This window comes from Arachis stenosperma, chromosome 9 (assembly GCF_014773155.1).
Source record: "Arachis stenosperma cultivar V10309 chromosome 9, arast.V10309.gnm1.PFL2, whole genome shotgun sequence".
Classification (NCBI taxonomy): domain Eukaryota; kingdom Viridiplantae; phylum Streptophyta; class Magnoliopsida; order Fabales; family Fabaceae; genus Arachis; species Arachis stenosperma.
The window spans coordinates 29,426,480-29,437,141 of record NC_080385.1 but is presented as its reverse complement, the minus strand read 5'-3'; the positions used below and the strand labels follow the sequence as shown (position 1 = coordinate 29,437,141).

The 10,662-nt window shown below is 36.9% G+C and overlaps 1 non-coding gene across 1 annotated transcript; it reads left to right on the top strand.

The window, feature by feature from the left end:
• Nucleotides 1-557: 557 nt before the first annotated feature.
• Nucleotides 558-665, top strand: LOC130953812 (small nucleolar RNA R71). The gene has a single exon (XR_009075973.1). It is a non-coding gene; the product is annotated as a small nucleolar RNA R71 (small nucleolar RNA).
• The last annotated feature ends 9,997 nt before the right edge of the window (nt 666-10,662 follow it).

Below are 10,662 nucleotides of genomic sequence, written 5' to 3'. Positions count from 1 at the left end.
AATTCTCTGTCTGTTGCTGAGAAGATGATGGAAAAGGCTTGCCATTGCTAAACCTGTTTCTTCCACCATTATTGTTGTTGAAACCTTGTTGAGGTCTCTGTTGATCCTTCCATGAGAAATTTGAATGATTCCTCCATGAAGAATTATAGGTGTTTCCATAGGGTTCTCCTAGGTAATTCACCTCTTCCATTGAAGGGTTCTCAGGATCATAGGCTTCTTCTTCAGATGAAGCATCCCTAGTACTGCTTGGTGCTTTTTGCATTCCAGACAGACTTTGAGAAATCATATTGACTTGTTGAGTCAATATTTTGTTCTTGAGCCGATACGGCATTCAGAGTGTCAATCTCAAGAACTCCTTTCTTCTGATTAGTCCCATTGTTCACAGGATTTCTTTCAGAAGTGTACATGAATTGGTTATTTGCAACCATTTCAATCAGCTCTTGAGCTTCTGTAGGCGTCTTCTTCAAATGAAGAGATCCTCCAGCAGAGCTATCCAAAGACATCTTGGATAGTTCAGAGAGACCATCATAGAAAATACCTATGATGCTCCATTCAGAAAGCATGTCAGAAGGACATTTTCTGATCAATTGTTTGTATCTTTCCCAAGCTTCATAGAGGGATTCTCCATCCTTCTGTCTGAAGGTTTGGACTTCCACTCTAAGCTTACTCAATTTTTGAGGTGGAAAGAACTTTGCCAAGAAGGCATTGACTAGCTTTTCCCATGAGTCCAGGCTTTCTTTAGGTTGTGAGTCCAACCATGTCCTAGCTCTGTCTCTTACAGCAAAAGGGAATAGCATAAGTCTGTAGACCTCAGGGTCAACCCCATTAGTCTTGACAGTGTCACAGATTTGCAAGAACTCAGCCAAAAACTGATGAGGATCTTCCAATGGAAGTCCATGGAACTTACAATTCTGTTGCATTAGAGAAACTAATTGAGGCTTAAGCTCAAAGTTGTTTGCTCCAATGGCAGGGATAGAGATGATTCTCCCATAGAAGTCGGGAGTAGGTGCAGTAAAGTCACCCAGCACCTTCCTTGCATTGTTGGCATTGTTGTTGTTTTCGGCTGCCATGTCTTCTTCTTTGAAGATTTCTGTTAGGTCCTCTACAGAGAGTTGTGCCTTAGCTTCTCTTAGCTTTCGCTTCAAGGTCCTTTCAGGTTCAGGGTCAGCTTCAACAAGAATGCTTTTGTCTTTGTTCCTGCTCATATGAAAGAGAAGAGAACAAGAAAGTGTGGAATCCTCTATGTCACAGTATAGAGATTCCTTGAGGTGTCAGAGGAAAAGAAAAATAGAAGACAGAGGTAGAAAATTCGAACTTATCAAGAAAGATGGAGTTCGAATTGTGCATTGAGGAATAGTGTTAGTCCATAAATAGAAGGATGTGAGAGGAGGGAAGGTGATTTTCGAAAATTAAGTAAAAGAATTTGAAAACATTTTGAAAAACATTAATTAATTTTCGAAAATAAGAGTGGGAAAGAAATCAAGTGATTTTTGAAAAAGATTTTGAAATTAGACGTCAAAAAGATTTGATTGAAAACTATTTTGAAAAAGATGTGGTTAAGAAGATATGATTGGTTTTTTAAGAAAAATGTGATTGAGAAGATATGATTTGAAAACAATTTTAAAAAGATTTGATTTTAAAAATTAATGACTTGCCTATCAAGAAAAGATATGATTCAAACATTAAACCTTTCTCAACAGAAAAGGCAACATACTTGAAATGTTGAATCAAATCATTAATTGATAGCAAGTATCTTTGAAAAGGAAAGAAATTGATTTTGAAAATATTTGATTGAAAAGATATGATTTGAAAAAGATTTGATTTTGAAAAACTTTGAAAATTTGAAAAAAAATGATTTGAAAACAAAATCCTCCCCCTTGTGCCATCCTGGCGTTAAACGCCCAGAATGGTGCACATTCTGGCGTTTAACGCCCAATGCACTACCTTTTTGGGCGTTAAACGCCCAACCAGGCACCCTGGCTGGCGTTTAAACGCCAGTCTGTCCTTCTTCACTGGGCGTTTTTGAACGCCCAGCTTTTTCTGAGTAATTCCTCTGCTGCATGTTCTGAATCTTCAGTTCCCTGTACTATTGACTTGAAAATAGAACCAAGATCAAATAAACAATGCATGCAAGACACCAAACTTAAAATTAGACACTAGACTCAAACAAGAAACATAAAATATTTTTGGTTTTTATGATTTTGTAATTTTTTTGGATTTTTCGAAAATTAAGTGGAAAAGAAAATAAAGGCATCAAAATTCTTAATGAGAATTCTAGGAATCATGCAATGTTAGTCTAAAGCTTCAGTCTAAAGGAATTAGACATGAATAGCCAAGCTTCAGCAGGACATTGCTTTCAAGAGCTAAATTGATGAAGATCAATCAGCTTTGGTGATGATAAGAACATCACCTTGAAACACTAGAATTCACTCTTAAGAATTCTGAAAAATACCTAATCTAAGCAACAAGATGAACCGTCAGTTGTCCATACACGAAACAATCCCCGGCAACGGCGCCAAAAACTTGGTGCACGAAATTGTGATCATCAATGGCGCCATCAACATGGTACGCTCATTGCAATCTCAACTCTTCATCACAACTCCGCACAACTAACCAGCAAGTGCACTGGGTCGTCCAAGTAATAAACCTTACGCGAGTAAGGGTCGATCCCACGGAGATTGTTGGTATGAAGCAAGCTATGGTCACCTTGTAAATCTTAATCAGGCAGACTCAAATGGGTATAGATGATATACGAATAAAACATAAAGATAAAGATAGAGATACTTATGCATTTCATTGGTGGGAATTTCAGATAAGCGCATGAAGATGCTGTGTCCCTTCCGTCTCTCTGCTTTCCTACTGTCTTCATCCAATCCTTCTTACTCCTTTCCATGGCAAGCTTATGCAAGGGTTTCACCGTTGTCAGTGGCTACCTCCCATCCTCTCAGTGGAAATGTTCAACGCACCCTGTCACGGCACGGCTATCCATCTGTCGGTTCTCGATCAGGCCGGAATAGAATCCAGTGATTCTTTTGCGTCTGTCACTAACGCCCCGCCTTCAGGAGTTTGAAGCACGTCACAGTCATTCAATCATTGAATCCTACTCAGAATACCACAGACAAGGTTAGACCTTCCGGATTCTCTTGAATGCCGCCATCAGTTCTTGCTTATACTACGAAGATTCCGGTTAAGAAATCCAAGAGATAAACATTAGAGCCTTGTTTGCTTGTAGAACAGAAGTGGTTATCAGGCACTCGTTCATAGGTGAGAATGATGATGAGTGTCACATAATCATCACATTCATCATGTTCTTGGGTGCAAATGAATATCTTAGAACAAGAACAAGCGGAATTGAATAGAAGAACAATAGTAATTGCATTAATACTCGAGGTACAGCAGAGCTCCACACCTTAATCTATGGTGTGTAGAAACTCCACCGTTGAAAATACATAAGAACAAAAGTGATCATTGGCTTCGGTCCCAGAGAGGGAACCAGAAAAACCAAGATGAAAATACAATAGTAAAAGGTCCTACTTATAGAAAACTAGTAGCCTAAGGTTTACAAAGATGAGTAAATGACATAAAAATCCACTTCCGGGCCCACTTGGTGTGTGCTTGGGCTGAGCAATGAAGCATTTTCGTGTAGAGACTCTTCTTGGAGTTAAACGCCAGCTTTTGTGCCAGTTTGGGCGTTTAACTCCCACTTTGGTGCCACTTCCGGCGTTTAACGCTGGAATTTCTGAAGGTGACTTTGAACGCCGGTTTGGGCCATCAAATCTTGGACAAAGTATAGACTATCATATATTGCTGGAAAGCCCAGGATGTCTAATTTCCAACGCCGTTGAGAGCGTGCCAATTGGGCTTCTGTAGCTCCAGAAAATCCACTTCGAGTGCAGGTAGGTCAGAATCCAACAGCATCTGCAGTCCTTTTCAGTCTCTAAATCAGATTTTTGCTCAGGTCCCTCAATTTCAGCCAGAAAATACCTGAAATCACAGAAAAACACACAAACTCATAGTAAAGTCCAGAAAAGTGAATTTTAACTAAAAACTAATAAAAATATACTAAAAACTAAACCAAATATACTAAAAACATACTAAAAACAATGCCAAAAAGCGTACAAATTATCCGCTCATCAATATGCAGGTTAGTTATGTAGTTAAATGTGTCGGTAGTCCGCACGCATATATGCAGTTGCAAAAATGTAAATATGGAAACACTAAAATGAAGGACTGAATAAAAGATTTTTATTGAATATATTGAAAAGGGAGAAGAGGGAAGAAGAGCTGGAGAGCTTACAAGGGGAACTCTCAGAGCGTCTCTCACTAACTTCTCTCTATGTTTTTCTAAAATGAAAAAGGGTACGTTACAATGAAAGCGTGACCTCCTTTAATAGTTGAGAAAATTATTGTTTCTATAGTGCAGGTTATGTTAACCGGTACTATTGCTACAGTACAAGTTGATACATTTGTTTTTTGCAATTTTGGCTTAAGATCTATTCTTCTCCTAGATTGATTCCAAAGCAATCGTCTTCATTTTGATTGTAATCACTTGATGATTCTTCCGAGGGAGTAGGATCATCTTTGTGTTTTTTGTCTTCATCAATCATCTGCATGATTTGTTGAAGGTGTCTTGCTAAGGTTTCTTTTGATTGGGCCCCTGCAAGGGCTGCTGCAATTTGGGCTTTCTGGTTGAGGAATACTGATTCTTCATGGTCGAATGGTTTGGTGAACTTGGGGTGCTCTTTGAACCAATTTCGAACTTTATCTGGATGGGCCATGGCGGCATCAAACTGAGACCACCATTTTACATAGGCATTCCTTTGAAGCATAGGTGGTGCCTTTGGATGTTCTTGTTTGCCATACCTGTATTGCCATGAGAATACCCAGGCCAGGGAGAAAACAGAGAAAAATTGAAGATCTGCAGGAATGCTTGTTTCCTGTTGGTCAAACTTTTTGGTGAAAATTTTGAACCCCTCGTCGGTAGGTGGGGGCAAGATTTCTGGTAGAGGACCAAAGTAATCCCACCATTGGGAGAACCAATTTGGGAATTGATAATTGGTATTTTTCTTGAAATAAATGAGCCAAGAATGTCTATTCTGATTATTTTGTAACCAAAATACTCTTGTCCAGGCATCCACATAATCCCAATAAGAATATCCTATCGGGTCATAAGGATTAGAGAATTTTTTAGTATTGTTTGGACTTTTACCAAATTGATTAGGGGTGAGTACTTTTAAAATTTGAATGGTTGAATGAGTTATGTTGGTGGCATCTTTAGGATCTTTGTAATGTTTTATTGAAACTGAATCTGAATCCACTAATATGAATTCATAAAACTGTCTGGTTTTGTTCAAGGCTGTTGGTCTAAAATGGAATCCTGGTGGAAAGACTTTAGGAATAACTTTAAAAGGTGATTTTTCCCAAAACTCGGGTTCCATTAGAAGGACAGATGAGAACTTGTGTTTTGAAATGTATGTGGATGGTTGTTTTAATTGAGTGTTGACAGGCTGGGTTTGGTTTGATTGAGGTGGCATTGTTTGGGCAATTGTTTTTCCTTTTGGATCATTACAAATGGTTTTTTGAGTTGCCATTTGTGAGATAAGTTTGGTGAGGTCTATTTCATCTTCATCTGAACTGTCACATATGTCAGCCCAGGATTTTTTATGGAGCTTTGTAAGGCCTGCATCTTGTAAGGCTAACAAGGTTTGGATTGGGAAGGCATAATCTGCCTTTGTTTGTTTGGCTGTTTGACTACTTGGGGGTTGAGTAGATGACTCAACTACATTTTTTGTGATCTGAGTAGATGACCCAGTCGGCTCTTGGGTTATAGGGGAAGGTTGTTGGGTAGATGACCCAGTTGGGGTACTTGACCCAGATCTCTTGGTTGGCCCAGGAAGGGCTAGGCGAATACCTCTGCCTCTTACTGAGGCTAATGTTGCCTTTTTAGGCATCTTTCCCTTGATTATCTCCCTGCAAATATTCACGTGTGAGAAAGTCAGGGAGAGAGTTTGAGTTACCCTTGATATGCTCAATGTCGAAATCAAAGACACTTAAAATTGCTTGCCATCTGGCAAAAATTTATTTTGATGCAAGATTTTTTACATCATTTTGTAACACATCTTTAGCTGATTTGCAATCAACTCGGACTAAAAATTTTTGATTGAGTAAGTCGGATTGAAATTTTGTGATGCATAAAACAATGGCTAAAATTTCTTTTTTGATTGTGGAATATTTTTGTTGAGTAAAATTCCAGTGTTTGGATGTAAATGCAATGATACATTCTTTATCATGCAGTTTTTGTTTTAAAATACCACCATATCCTAAATCTGATGCATCAGTTTCTACTATTTTGAATGCATGAGGAATGGGCAGATAAAGACATGGAAGATTGCGGACTTTGGTTTTAAGAAATCTGATAATATCCGAATGTTTGTCTGTCCAGGGTGGAGGATTTTTCTTAAGCCTATCATGGAGGGGCTTAAGGAGATTGTTCAGATTCGGGATGAAATCTGAAACATAATTGAGACATCCTAGGAACCTCTGGAGCTGAGGTTTATCGAGGATATAATCTGGAAACTTTTCTGCAAACAAAATTGATCTTTCAATAGGAGTTATTGTTCCTTGAAAAATTATGTGACCAAGAAATCGGATTTTTGTTTGAAAGAGAACAATTTTTGGTTTAGAAACTGCAAGTCCATTTTTTTGGATGATGTACATAAAAGTTTTAACATGTTTGAAATGTTCATCCAGAGTCTGGGAAAAAATTAAGACATCATCAATATAAACGATTGCAAAGTTTGAATATGGGTTGAAAATATCATTCATGATTTTCTGAAATTCGGAAGGGGCATTTTTCAGACCAAAAGGCATTACATTCCATTCATATTGCCCAAATGGAATTGTAAAAGCTGTTTTATAACGGTCCGATTCAGTGATTTGGATTTGCCAAAAACCCGACTTCATATCAAATTTTGAAAAAATATTTGCTGAGTTTAACCTATTAAGCAAATCTTTTTTGTTTGGGATGGGGTAACGAATCCACTGTAAAGCTTGATTCAAAGGTTTGTAATTGATAACAAGCCTGGGAGTTCCTCTTTCTATCTCAGCTTGTTTATTAACATAAAAAGCAGAGCAAGACCAAGGACTTTTGCTAGGACGGATTAGTCTTTTATCAAAAAGATCTTTAATTTCTTGCTGACAATGCTGCAAAAGCTGCTCATTCATTTGAATGGGACGGGCTTTTGTAGGGATTTTTGATTCTTTGAAATCCTTTTCATATGGAAGATCAACAATGTGTTCTTTCCTATCCCAGAAGGCATGAGGCAAATCAGAACAAATAGATTTTTCAATTTGATTTAAAAGATTTTTTATTTTTTCTTGAATCTTTGGTTGAGAAAGCTGTGATTCAAGGGTTTTGAAAGAAATTTCTTCTTTTAGAAAACAAATCTGTTTGGTTTTGGATTCAATTAGGTTTAGAGATCTTTGCTTTGGTGAGTCTAAGAACTCAAAGAAAGTTACTTGTCCTCCTACAAAAGAGGTAAGTCCAGGCCAATCTGCCAGATTTGGAAACAATAGATTTATGAAAGGCGTCCCCAAAACTACATCATTTTTTATATCTTTTGCTATGATGAAATCTGTGGGAATACTGATATTTCCCTTTTCAATAAAAACATTGGTTATTTTAAAATTTATACTTAGCCTTTCACCCGTTATTGAGCTAAGGCGTTCAGTAGTTTTTTCGAAATATTTTGTGGGGACCAGACCTTCCTTAATACAGTTTGAATCTGCACCTGAATCAAAGAGTGCAATGGTGTCAAAAATAAAATTTTTAACGACAATTCGGACAGTAACACGATATTTCATGAAGGAGAATACATTTATTATTCTCAAAATTTCTTTTACCTCATTGTCGTTAGAAATTTTATTTTCTTGTTCCTTAGAGCACTCAGTTTGGTTTAAAAGAGAACCAAGATCCTCATCACCAGATTCTTCTTCTTGTACCAATTGAGAGAGAATGAGATGATGATCATTTTGGTTTCTTTTGATTTCTTGGATTTCTCTCTTAAGGTTGTTAACCTCATTTTGGAGGTCCTGAATGGTTACGGGACGAATAACTTATTTTTCTAATTTTTTGAAAATAGGTTTGACGTCATATTTGTTGTTAAGGACCAAACTTTTGGGTTTTTTCTCCTTTTGTAAAGATTTTTTTTAGTTTCAAAAGAAAGTCTTTCTTTTGTTCTGGATTGTCAATAGCCTCGATAGCATCAAATAAGAGATCTTGATCTTTGGATAAAACATTAATTTGCTTGATATCTGAATCTGAGGATGACTCAACATCATCAACTTGGATATTGTTGATATTATTATCAGAAGATTCTGGTCCAGAGTTATCATCTGAACTCTCAATCATAAGATTATTAATCTGTTCCTCAATCTGAGGATCAAGGTTCAGATTATTAATCTTTCCTTTTAACCGACAATATTTGCTAACATGTTTTGGTTTTTTACATGTGTAACAAATAATGGGGTTTTTCTGGGGATACTTTTGGAAATTCTTTTGGAAACCTGTTTCATTTTTAGGTTTTTGAAAACCCTTTTTGAATCTTCTAAAATTCTTTTCAGGGTTAGGTTTAAAAACTTTTCGGTTGGAAGGTCTTTTAGATTTCCTTGGATGACAAGCAGGAAGACCAAATTGTTCACAGAAAGTTCCCAAATCGATACGATTTTGAGTTTTCTCACGAGCATGTTGCCTTTGGATTTTATCATCTTGACAAATCTTTAGGGCAACCTTTTGGATAAAAGAAATGAGTTGGCCATAACTTAACTCATCATAGGGTATTATCCCGTTTGGAGTTAAGCTACGAATTTTGTCCCTTACTTTATCTCCAAGGGATTTGGGGAGTCCAGCAAGGAATTTTTCTTTCCAGAAAGGTTGTTGACTGTTTTCTCTGGTATAAACCCTAGTAAGAAAGGTATCTTTATACCATCAAAAGTCAGACAAAGTTTTGCATCTAAGATTGGAAAGCAACTCCGCAGAACGGTCTTTCCAAAGAGATGGATCACCAATGAAGTGGCTTGCTATGGTAAAAATTAAGGTATTGACAGCATCGGGGATAGGTTCCCCGTCGTCACTAATGATGGGTTCATTCTGGTCGTTGACTTTTATGGCAGAAAAGATTGAGTGTTTTTGGTTATCGGAAAGGTAGTTATCCCACCATCCCTTCAGTTGACCACTAAATCCGGAAACAATAACATTGGCTATAGCTTCTTCAGAGGTATCATGGGCTGCTTGATAGGCTGTTCCTACCATTGTCATATGCTGGAGCATACTCATGATATTATATTCCGTTTTGCCATCTATATTCCATTCATAGACATTATTGGCATTGAAGCTAACAAAATCTAGTTCTCTTTCTTCGAGAGCTAGATCTAGAGCGGATACACGATTATAACCATACGTAGAGGGTTTAGTTAAACCCTTCCACTTGGTTAGGGAGTTGCTCAAAATGGAACTAATCTTGAGGGATGATTTACCAGAATCATCACTTTGCTCAGAGCAAGATTCATTGGATTCAAGTCCGAGGGCATTAATGGCTTTAGATGAGCGTGTTTGAATACGAGAAGTAGATTCACCAGAGTTTGTAGGAGTTTCAGGGATAGTAGTAAAACGATTCAAAAGTTGGTCAATCTTTTGAATAACTTCCGAATCACTAGATTGTTGTTTTAAAATGGAGGTTTTAAGATTTTGCTTAGCCTTGCTACTTATTTTGAAAGGTTTAAAACAAGGTTTCTCAATACTTTTAGAAGTAGATGCTTCAGAAACATTTTTGAAGGAGAAAGTAGATCCTGAAGATGAAAGGTTGTCACCTAAGCATTGTAACAATCTATTGGTATAATTTGATTGTTCAATGAGATTTTTAATATCTTTAGGGGCGACAGCTTCATCCACATTCTTTGTTTTAAAGGGAGAGGCCATAACAGGATTATGTCCTTCCATATTTGAAATAATAAAAGCTCCTTTTGGAGGAAACTCAGATCTAACGAAGTTCCCATCTTTAACTTTCCAAGTTGAAATAACATTTGCTGAAAATGAAGTTTGTTTAGTTTTAAAAGGATACTCAATGTTGTTTTTTATGGAATAAGCATGAAACCATTCAAAAAAAGGAATATGCATTCTAACATCATTTAAAAATTTGTAATATTTTTCTTTGAATATTGAGATTTGAGAAGCTGTATAAGTACATAAATACCATTCTCTTTGGAGGTCATACTCTTCAGAGTTAAGGTTTTTACGTAAAGTTTATCTGTTTATAACAAATTCTGTGTTATTCATTTACCATTCAAAGAAGAATATGTTGGAGATTGATGGGATTGATGAGAAGATTCAACTTTAAATTCTACATCACCATCATCTTCTTGGTAAACTCCTTGAGAAATGCTAGAATTGTTTTGTAATCCGGAAATATGTTTTTCAGAATTGGCTGGTCTCGACATTTTTGAATACTGAGATTGGGAAGTTACTGAAAAAGATCTTCTTGCTGAAGCAAAATCATTAGATGTTCCTGCTTCAGATCTAGAGGAAAAAGAGTTTCGTCTATCAAAGAAAATCTCTACCTTCCCTGATTCATCTTGTTTTACTTCTCGTAAAAGAGGTGCTTGTCT